Source organism: Anabrus simplex, chromosome 7 (genome assembly GCF_040414725.1).
Source record: "Anabrus simplex isolate iqAnaSimp1 chromosome 7, ASM4041472v1, whole genome shotgun sequence".
NCBI classification, from domain to species: Eukaryota; Metazoa; Arthropoda; class Insecta; order Orthoptera; family Tettigoniidae; genus Anabrus; species Anabrus simplex.
In genome coordinates, this window is record NC_090271.1 from 87,403,297 (window position 1) to 87,415,712 (window position 12,416).

Consider the following 12,416-nt stretch of genomic DNA (forward strand, 5'->3'; position numbering starts at 1 on the left):
TCTAACATGTATAAATTGATATATACCAGACACAAAAGTTGGAGGCAATCCAAGAGCAATCAGTTTGTCCATCAGTATTGGTATTCGTACATTGTCATACGCAGCGGATATGTCCAAAAAGAGAGCACAAAGGTAGTGTTTATTTAGAAAAGCTGTATGAATCGCCGCGGTTAATATGGCGTGGTTATCATACGTGCCACGACCCTTGCGGAATCCATTTTGTGTAGAAGGTAGCAGAGATTGTGATTCTAGCCACCAATCCAAGCGATTTTTAATCATTCTTTCCACCGTTTTACCAATGCAGGAAGAAAGAACAATAGCTCGATATCCTGCTGGATCTCCTGGCTCTTTTCCTGGCTTGAGGATGGGAACTACAATTTGTGTCTTCCATGACTCAGGTATGCATTTTTGAAACCAAAGTTCATTGACAATTCGGAGGAAAAGCTGCAATGTTTCGTCAGGAAGGTGTTGTAACATGGGGTATCGGATTTCATCGATGCCCGGTGCTGTATTGGCGGAGTTCTTAATGGCTACACGGAGCTCGTTGATTGTAAATGGCGAACAGAGAAAGTGTTCGGAGTGCTCTTCATTAAATGTACACGGTGGATAACTAGGTGATGGTGGCGTAATTCTATCAGCAAAATCCTCTAACCAAGAGGTATCAGGTGACGAATCCTGAATACTATTATTTCTGTTGCGCAAATGGCGTATGCGATGCCAGATATCTGCTATTGGGGTTTCCTTATTCAATGTGGAGCAGTATTTTTGCCAACTCTGTTTCTTGGTTTGCTTGAGAAATCGCTTGGTTCGAGCAGAAATCTTCTGATATTGTAGGTATGTTTCTTGGGTAGGGTGTGTTCGGAATTCCCGGAGAGCCGTCCGCCGGAGAGCAATGGCACGGGAACAATCAGCGTTCCACCATACTGTTGGAGTGTTTTTCTGACCAGGAGGTTTTCTCAGGGGGATAGATATATGAGCAACACGTTCCATCATCTCGACAAAGGTATTATAATTGTCCATGGCGGATGTTTGGGTCCGGAAACAGCGTGTTTCCTCAAGTATTTTAGCCGTAAAAAGCGTCCAGTCTGCACCATGCATATTCCACTTGCTTGATGGATATGGTGAGGGGTTACTTGTAGGAGAAATATCAATGTTTATAAGTATTGGATAGTGATTTGAACCAAGCGAGTCTTTAAGTGCATTCCAGTGGGTGATTGTGGCAATGGCCGGAGAGCACATTGTTATATCAACTGCCGATGGACGGTGATATAAGGACGGAACTAGTGTTGGTGAGCCGTCATTCAATATAGATAGATTGAAAGTGTCGACTGTCTCTAAAATATTGCAACCCTGTCGGTCGGTGAAGGCACACCCCCAGGTAGTACTGTGTGCGTTGAGGTCTCGCATATAAGGTACGGTGGTGCCAAAGCAGATAAAATTTGATTCCAGACTGCCGGTGTTATAATTCTGCCTGGTTGACAATATATTGAAAGACATGTGAACTCAAGCGCAGGTAAATGGATACGTGCTGCAACGAGTTGTATACCAGGATCTACCCCCACTGTGACAGGCAGTACCTTAAAAGGAACTGAATTATGTATGAAAAGTGCTGTACCTCCTTTGCCATCGAACCGATCGTCTTGTAGAATATTATAATTTCGAAATCTTATAAGTTTTGATGCGTTGAACCACGTCTCGGAAATCGCTGCCACCTTGATATCTCTGCAACCAAGTTCGTGCTCTAAACTTTCCTTATTAGCAATGGCAGATCTAGCATTCCACTGCAGGACCTTAAAACCCATTGAATTTATTTATTAAACTAGATATTAAATCCCGAATGACAAGGGGATTTTCTATGGGTGTTGTCTGAGACGAGGTGATTATATGCATGATAAGTTTGACTAATTCTTCTATAATAAAGTTATTTCGATTGATGGAATGATCAGGAATGTTATGTGGACGAGGAGGATATGGGTTTTGTCTAATAGGTGTAATTGGTAATTGTTGAGGAGCAAACACTCGTTGGTGTGGGGGAGGGTAAGTTGGGGAGGGAGGGGGAGCTTCTTGGCGGCGAGTAGGACGTTGAGTGGAGAGGGAGGGAAGTTGTCGTTGCATAGGCGCGGCATGATGCGGTGAGAGTAGCCCTTGTTCCTGTTGCCCTTGATATTGTGGATGGGATAACTGTTGTGATGATTGCATTGATGGCAAAGCTGTATGATACTGATTGTTTATTATAGATGAATTTTGTAGTGGCTGTGTCGGTAGAGGAGGAAATTCTTCGTGACTACTGTATTGTGGTACAGTAGCAACCACCTGAGCGTATCCCTGACTTTGCTGCTCTGTTGATGTATGCATAGGAAGTGTGTTATAAGCAGTTGCCCTTTTCATGTCCCGCTGTCTGACGTACACCGGACAGTTCTTATCTGAAGCAAAATGTTGACCTTGACAGAGTGCACACCGAACTTCCGTGGTATTGTCACAGTTTTCTTTTAAGTGTGGACCCGCGCACATCTATTACAGCGCGCTACTCTTGACTTACATTGTACTTGCCTGTGGCCCAGGCGTAAACATATTTCACACTGCACTACCGGAGCAACATACGGTTCCACAGCACAGCGAGTTCCCAATATAGCTATATGAGTGGGAAGGGACTGCGATCGAAAAGTTACGAGACACACTGGGATTGCTATAACTTGATCTGGGTTCGTAGGTGATCTTTTTGTATATCTCTTAATACGCACAACTGGATATGGAGAGTCAATTTCTTCTAAAATTTCCTGCTCGCTTAACGTGGTGTCGACATTTCTGATTATACCCTGTTTATGGATAAGAAAGTTGGGAATGTAAGCTTCTAAATTCCTTTGTTTAAAAACATCACATTGTACAATTAAATTAGCAGATCCTGCCGTGCGAGCTACAATTTTTAAACGATTTTTTCCAATAGGGCGTATGTCAACCACTTCCTTTTTAAAGGCATTGTTATTTTGAAAAAGCAGTTTACCTATCGACATAGGGTGTAGATGACCAACTTTACTGTCCAAACTTTCTACGAAAATACAGTACGGGCCTATGTCTGTGCGACTATATCTATTGTCTTTACTTTGATAGGTAGGCGCTGTCTTAGCAGAACTAAACTTATTTGAACTTGAGTTAGTATTTACTGGCACGTCTTGAACGGAGGATTTACTAGATGTTGAAGTACTGGCGTCTGACATATCCATGTCTATCAACTTTTCGACTTCGTTTATGGTTCCATTTGACTGTCCTACCATTTGTCCGCAAAACCGTTTAGCTGGTTGATTAGGTACATCTACACTCTTATCTAGTAGGTCATTACCGTGATGAGGAGTACATAGATTATTACCTGCAGGTGTGATGCTCTCTTGTAGTGAGGGGGTATGAGGGTCCGTGTTCTGAGCGGCGTTATGTTGCTGGTGCTGGTCCTGCTGCTGCTGTTGATGTTGGTGTGGCTGATGAGAATAGCTTGCTAACTGTTGATGATCATAACTGGCAGGTGCTGGTTGAAATTGTGATGTTCCGTTCAATAGAGTGGGCCTATGGTTCACTGAGTCTAACTGAGGTAGCGAGTCGTGCATATGACAAGTCTCTAATGCCAACTTAATGGACTGCCCCGTATCTAGGGGGTCAGCCATTGTATAGTATTAACTAACTGATACTAAACTTGTCCACAATTCACTGTATTAAACGGTAAACTATGATGAGTTCACTAATGAAATGTTTATGTCTGAAGATGGTTTCACTGCCGCACTGACAAGTCTCACTAGCTATAGCGGAGTCGAGCTATGTTACAACCTGCCTGTCCGGCTGCTCGCCACGAACTGTGTTGGCATAGATTAAGAACTGGTAGGCTGTTATTACAATGGGGTCGCCACTCCCAAGGTGATTTATTAACTATGAAATGAGAATGGAGAGTGGTGCTGGAATGAAAGATGACAGGGAAAACCGGAGTACCCGGACAAAAACCTGTCCCGCCTCCGCTTTGTTCAGCACAAATCTCACATGGAGTGACCGGGATTTGAACTACGGTATCCAGCGGTAACAGGCCGACGCCCTGCCGTCTGAGCCACGGAGGCTCCAGTCACCATATGCAGTTAAAGTAAAAATCTCCGGCCTGGCTAGGTCACTCCAATAGTCATCCACCCAGCGAGCCTGACTTTATAATGCTAAATAGTACATTTTAAGAACCATGATTTTAAAAATGCTTCCTCTTTATCTGAATCGTGTAATTTCTATTCGGAGCACTTTATAGCCACAATATATAAAGCAGTATGATTCATGTTGTCTGTGAAATATGAATCTTGATCCTTCATAATGGTTCTACTGCACATTCATCAACTATTTAATAACACTGAACGTTTGATGTTAATTGGAAATACCTTACCTAGTGAAGTCAGTGAGGCCATGATAGTAGGACTTTGCAGTAGGCCTACACGATCCATAGAGGTAAATCTATTAAACCTAATATACATTCAAATCTCTCTCCGTCGACCATAAACTCGTTGGGCACCAACGTGTAACTGGTTCCTTGAATTACCACGGCCTCTCTCTATCTTTCAAATCTCATTTGTTATTTTAATTAATTCCTTCATTTACCTGCACAAATTGACATTAAGTCTGCGGCTTGAGCTTTCTTGAATATTGCTTCTGTTCTTTTATTTTCCTCAACATCACTTGCTTATATGATTTCTTCATAGTCAAATTTATTTCTTCTGTTAATTGGTCTCTTAGTTTTCATTTATTTTACCTGTCAAGTATGTTCTCCGTTGAAAGGAGTTGCTCTTTTTCGTCTCTTTCTATTTTGTTTTCCTCTTAAATCGTGGAGCAACAGGTTGTAAAAATTACTGTAACTCAGCGCACCCATGGACAAATAGACCTTTTTGTACTGAGATGATATTCCATATCTGTCATTCACATGGCTCACATGTATATAATATCTAACAATGGACCTCCCAACTACAATCGTTATGAAACTGTCTGGGGTGCACAAGAAAGAAAATGAAGACAAGCAGTACGAAAGTGGGGCGTAGGACTGTAATATCTGCAGTCATCACTTGCCAAACACACTACATCTGTGAAATATGAGACATGCAAATACTGAGATTACGCACAACACCTTGAATTTTAAATGTCATAATGCACACCCGTCGTGATGCGGTGTTAGAAGGCAGTGCTGCAAACAGAGTTTCACCTCACAGTACAAGCAAATAATGGTTGCACTGGAATCACAGCCAGGATTGCTGCATGTGTCAAAAAAAACAAAACAGGTTAATTGATGCCCAACATAACACGCAACGGAAATAAGTGGTGTGCCCTGTGACAATATCCAGACGCCTTCCGCGGATAGCGGAGCTTAGGCTAGTACTGTTTTGCACTCAACCTGTTGTATGTAAAAGAAAGCAACTTAAAAATTAAGATCATGTCATGCAAATTGACGACATTCTCCTCATATCAACATATGTACTCGACCATACATCGCATAAATAGTTTGTATGTTGGGTATTCAGCCCGAAGGCTGGTTGGATCCTCAACAGGTTCACCATTAGCTGTCATAGATGGCCTAGGTGTCACTGAAGAGACGTACTAGGGAAATGAGGAGTAAGGTAGCTTCCCGTTGCTTTCCTCACTGAGCCAGAAGTTGCTATTGCACATCAGTCTGCCAAGCCCACTGAAATGCGTGCACCAACCAACCCTATGAGCGACATTTCCACACCATTCATAGCAGGGACTGGCTGCATAAGGAATGGCATTACTAGCGTCACTCATACCTCAGCCACTTTCATATTGTCAAAGCAAAGTATAAGACTGAGACAGGTCAATGAAAGTAACAATTTTATTGTAGCCCATACCTGAAGACATAGTGCACTGTAAACACTACATCTTGCCAGCAAAGGCATCATAAATAGTTTGTACTGGCGAAAAGAATATATGTCACGAGGCTTAGAGTATTCGTTGCATTAGGTGGTTTCATTTTTGTGTGCAAATTAACATCGTTGTGGTCAATGTCTTTGATCTACAAACGTGTGTTGATTTGACGAGACCATCAATTCAGCAACAGAAGCGATACTTCATTTAGTTCCTTTTCCAGTGATGTACGCATCCAAGACAGTACGAGAGTTGTTGATATCTTACCACTTAGTTCTAATATCACATTCTATTTTTGGATGTTGGTAACGTTGTATTGTGTCGGAAACACGTTCGTCCGCTGCCTGAGAGCAGATGGGGCCGATGACCTTAGATGTTAGGCCCCTTTAAACAACATGCATTATCATCAGCATCATCATCAAGAGCAGATGCACAGTTTCTTTTAGTGTTGGCTACTGAATGCATGATTCGAAGCAGTGTATCGATTCATTCAAGTGTCCGAGTGAATCGATTCACAGGAACGGCGAGCTCACGGCACACGATTCAGCTTACTCCCAGTGGACAGTGCTGAGTGGCGCACTCACTGGACGTTGACGGGGAGCCGAGCTTCCGCTGCAGCGAGACAGTAAATCATGGCACATCGAAAGAATCGTGAACGAGCGCGGCTCAGTGAGACACATGATACACACGGCTCCTTATCGGCTCACTGGACACGCGGAGAGCCGAGCTTCCGCTGCAGCGAGACATACAGTGAGCCATGGCACACCGAAAGAATCGTGAACGAGCCGGCTCAGTGAGACACAAGATACACACGGCTCCTTATCGGCTCACTGCAGCGAGACATACAGTGAGCCATGCTACACTGAAAGAATCGTATGCTATAATGGACTCTCGAGCTCAGCTCATTTGAAAATAATACCCATTTGAATTCACTCTTCTCTTCTTACAGGGAGGTTTAAATAATAGATGGATATATTTGCAGTGTTAAAACGTTAGTCACAACATAATTCTGAAGTAGCTAGTAAGTAGGTAGGCTATTAGGTTATACTATTTATTAGTTTAATGAATCTTAGTATTATAACTTAGTTGACATTTGAAAATTAAACTCGACTCTAGCCTGCCCTATGACTATGAATCATGCTCATGACCACTCAAAAGTACCTGTTTTATATTGGAAAGAACGGCTCAGTATTCTCTCAGTTCATATGTCACATCGTTGCACAAGACTTCAATCATATATGGACAGACGCAATAACAGTATGTTGAAACAGAAAACCAGCGGGCTACTGTACATCTCGGGTAGCCTATACAAAAAATGACGATTACAAAATCCTCAGCTGATAGAAAAATACCTATTTTCAAAAATGACTGAGCGAGTTGTCGTGCGGTTAGTATCGCGTGGCTATGCGCTTGCATTCGGGGGATGGTGGGTTCGAATCCCACCGTCAGCAGCCGTTAAGATGGTTTTCCGTAGTTTCCAAATTTTCACACCAGGAAATGCTGGGACTGTACCTTAATTCAGGCCATGGCTGCTACTTTCCTAATCCTAACCTTTCCCACCCTGCGTCGCCGGAAATCTTCGATGTATTAGAGTAACTAGCATTTTTTCTAAGAAAGGAGTTCATAGTATGAAGACCAGATGGCAGCTGCGAGCACTGAATGCTGTTGCTGCTGTCTTACCAGCACATACTACACAGATGCAGTAGGAGCGGTGACCAATGAGCCGTGAATCGGATCACTGTATCGATTCAGTAACGTGAACGGAATCAAATGAATCGATTCAGTAAAATGAATCGAATGTCCCATCACTAGTTTCTTTGAGAGTCGCACTGATATCGAAATAAGCACCTGAATAGTGTAGGAGTGGATTCCAGATGTTGATTTAAACAACAGCTTCAGTAGTCCTTTTCCCGGTAATTGATCGTGTCCTATTCGATGTGAATTCGTCCTCAAATGGACATTGGGCAGTGTTGAATACCTTGTCGACATCGATTGCATTAGCAGAAATGAAGGCCGTAACTTCACGTACAAACTCCAACACTCCGGTCCTCACGGCTGTGTCAAGGATATTATCCCGCCTAGTCACGAACCCTATGATCTTGCGTGATGTTATTTTATAGCTGCGTTTGAACTGGTGCAGGAAATACCTTCTGGTTTTATAATTTAGAAATTCCAGAAAGATAGCCGCTTCTGTCACTCACTTTCTTAAGTGCCAGTAGTGAACTGCACATCATAATATGTCACGCGCGTTCCAGAATTTGGCGTACGTATTCTCGCGAATTCGAGCATTTATGTATTCCAACATTCCACTTCTCTCAAGCGCCCTTAATATCTGTCTATTTATCGTGATATGAAAATTTTCGGGCAGTTGTTGCAACATTTTCCTTTGCAATATCGGCACTGACATAAAAACTTTACATTTTTTGTTTCAGAAGACTCTTCCGTTTCATTCTGGGGGAGGGTTGGTGGTTCTAGGAGCTGGAAGTGGTTACGACGTTGTGTGCAAAACTCCCCAGTATATCAGTTACTCAGATAAAGTGTTCGACGTTCCATCATCATCACACCACAATGACTGTCCTTCCCATATGACAGCTCCGCTACTAACATACAGCTCCAGTAGGTTATGCAACTTCCGCGCAATACACCTGTCAGTCTATACTGGAGGTGTGTTGTCCGCTTGGAGGTTTTGCATCACCTCATTCACCGCTGTCTGTGCTACAGTATAAGGCATTTTTCTAAACACACAACAGTGTATAAGTATTCCATATGAATCAGGTATTTATGAAAGGCATAAGTCAGTTATTTGCGAAAATGATTTCATGGTGATAAACGATTCTTTCAGTCGTTAAATAATATTTATTTATTTATTTATTTATTGATTTATTTATTGTATGGTTTTTAGTGCCGAGAGTGCGAGGACATGTTCGGTTCGGCTGGTGCAAATCTTTATATTTGACTCCATGGGTGACTTGCGCGTCTGGATGCGGGATGTTGATGACGATAATGAGGTAGGGAAAGGGTGAAACCCGGTGGCGGCACGTAGCCTACTCCTATCGAACAACACCAAGGGGTCTGCTTAAAGCTTTACGTCCCCAACGGACGGGCGAATCACCATCAACAGCGTCTTACGTCACATGAGCACTGCAGAGAGGGTTGGAATTGATTCCAGGATTCTGGCACTCAATCTACTAATTAGAAATTGTATACCACCACCTTCCCTACCCTGTAGGCCAACATTCTGATGGTGAAAAATTTTCGACCAACGGGGCTCGAACCGGCTAACCACGGTATCAGACCATATGGACTTCAACGCCTTAACGATCATGGCCACCAGGTGGACTATGCAAAGGATATAAATCTGACCATTAGAAATGTATGAAACCATCCAAACTTTTTGCCACTTTTTGTATCAGAGAAACGAGGAACGAACGGAAATCACTGTAAGAGAGGGTTTTTCTGTTTCTCACAGAAACTGAAATTGTTCACACAATTACTCATGCGCGGTCACTCATTCTTGCTATGTGAACGCGACTTGGGCTTTGTAAGAAAGAACTACAAGTATTATGAGCTCTTTAGAGTTTGTGAAATGATACGTTCCTCTGCCTGTCGAGGGAGGTTGAAAGACCAAATGATTTCCTAAAAGCGTGGTTGCCTATATATTATAAGAAAACTTATATAGGCTTATCTCAGGAATCGAAGTCTTCTGCAGTTCCGTAATCCCCAAAACAGGATTTATCTATGTCAAACTTCAATTAATTTGAGTATAACAGTTGAACCAAAGGAATTGTTACGGCATATATACACATGCAGGGTTTGGTGAAGCATATGTTTGTTTTAAGGAATATATTTCAAAATAATTTCCTGTGTCAAATTCCAATTATAATTCCTTATCTTCGAGGGTGTCATGTGGATGAACGAAAATCAGCCTGTAAGTCAATCAACTGTTCTATTTGAACTCTTAATATCATCTTCAAAAAGACATTTCCCGTGAGGTTTCCAGGATCACTTTGATTAACTGTAAAACAAGCGTTATTATCGAACCACAAGTTATCCTAGGGGCGTCTTACTTACATTCTTCAAGTTCATTTAGTAAACATTATATTAAATTTCATCGAGCGAATCATATTGTATATATACCCTCCCCATAATAACTTGTAACGAAAAAAGTGGGCAAAACTTATTGTATGTGGTATTCCTCACATGTAGAGAAGATAAGAAGGTCGGGAAATGGTTTGTTGTCCCGCCAGTAAGGCTTACAAATAGGATTCGTATACACTGTAGAACCTTTGTTTTCTGAAGAAAAACGCAAGAAATGTGATACTGTACCTATTTTTGTAATGTGTAAAACTCTCTGCAGGGTGAAAGATGTATACTTGATTAACGCCTGAACATGGATTCCAAACGTAAGCTCGTGTACTTATAACGTGGCAACCAAACATTCCTGGATCTGGTTAGAGGTAAACATTTTTTTCTTCTCTACATATCGATGGCTTTCTTTTAAAACCTCGTATGTCCAAATGTTTTTCCTACCCATTATATTCCTTAAGACTGGTCACGCCTCCCGGTCATATATTTGTATGCAGTCCATCAGAATAATTTTCGCTGTGTTCATTTTCCTTTGCTAATGTATGAAGGAAAATGGACCTTACCGTACCGTATTGTAGGGATGTTGATTGCATGGCAAATTTACACACTCCTACAGTATAATGTATTTAAGGTTCATTTTCCTTTACAAATTGGCAGAGGAAAATGACCATAACGAAAATTATTCTTTTGAACAGCATATAAATATGAGACCGGGAGGCGTGACCAGTCTTAAGGAATATAATGGATAGGAAGAGTATTCGGACTTACGAGGTTTTTAAAGAAAGCCATCGATATGTGGAATCTATATCTGAAGTTCAGCCACTTTTTTCGTTACACCTGACATATTACGTACAATACAGTATTTCAGCGTCCATGATAGTATTTGCCGAAAGGTGGTTATCAAGCTAAGGAAAGTGTTCGATATTGACCTTGATGAAAGGAGCTGTCTTGTTGGTGGTGTCTTGTTGCCTGAAGATGTTCTCTGGCTGTCATTTTACGACATTGATAAAAGAGAAACAACTAAAAGGGTATTTTCAGAAGAAGAACGACAACGAAGATCAGAGAGAATGAAGAAATACTGGAAGAACAGAAAAGAAAAACCATAAAACACCATAGAAGACCGGACAGTAATTGACCACAGTGCTCGATGCGGCCGAAAACCACAATAATAATATTAATAATAATAACTACGCCAATACTAGTGTATGCTTGGTTAACAGTCGCTAGCGAGCTTCAGCCGAAGCAAGTCACTCCGAGCTCTTACCTCTCGCTTGTGTTGACAGTGTAGCATAACGTGTATTGTGTGTTCGTTCTTCAGTGTGTTTGTGTAATTAAACTTCGTGTGCTTTCACGCTACGAACTTACACTTCTCTCAACATGGCTAATGGAATAAACCCTGATACGGGGACTATCTTAAAAGAAAGTTTATTAACATATTATTCGTCGTCAGCGGACATGGATTCAACGCAACCAATTCAACCCAGTCAACAAGTCAACACAACCAGCCTTTAGTGAAAGTTTCCTCAAATCTACAGCAACAAGCAGCTTCACAGCAGCAGCATTCACAACGACGGGAACAACATCATGTAAGTCCAGAACTTCTTAATCAACGTTCTATGTCTTCAACCTCATCACGATCTATTATACAACCAAGTAAACTTGCGGAACTTAAACGTGCGCACGAAGCACTTGCTTCTCCCGATCCCCCGTTACAACAGGACGATGGTTTTCAGACTCCCAGTAAAAAGTTAACTGTATCCGCTGCAAGATTAAACAATAAGTACATGGTAGATCTCACAGCCGTTGATAATAAGTATGCTCCTCTTGAACGCATGGATGATAACACTGCAGGTGACACTGTTGCCCCATTAACACCTAAAGTTAACGTGCCACCAATCTTTCTCCACGAAGTAAATAATTATCAGCAAATTATTAGAGACTTGAATACTGTAATCAGCAGTGATTACACTACACAACAGCGCGGCAAAGTTCTCAAGATAAATACTACCACTATCAGCGATTATCGTTCCGTCACCAAATTTCTAGAAGAATCCGAGCTTCAATTTCCTACCTTCCAGGACCCTACCACCAAAAAACTTGAAGTTATCATTCGTGATGTCCCATACTCTGTTACCGACTCGGAACTCCACTCAGAGTTACAAGAGAACTTCCCGGTACGCAAAGTTACTCGGCTACTTTTCAAAGATAAGCAGCCCATGCCCCTCTGCGCCGTTGAATTGGACAACACGGAAGATGCAAAAATAATTTTTGACTTGACACACATTCAGCGTGCCTTTATTTCGGTCGAACTTCGTCGCAAACCACAAGACATCTCACAGTGTACCCGATGTCAACGGTTCGGTCACACTAAAAACTTCTGCAACTTAAATCCACGCTGCGTCAAATGCCCTAATAATCATCACTATTCAGCATGCAATAAACCACGA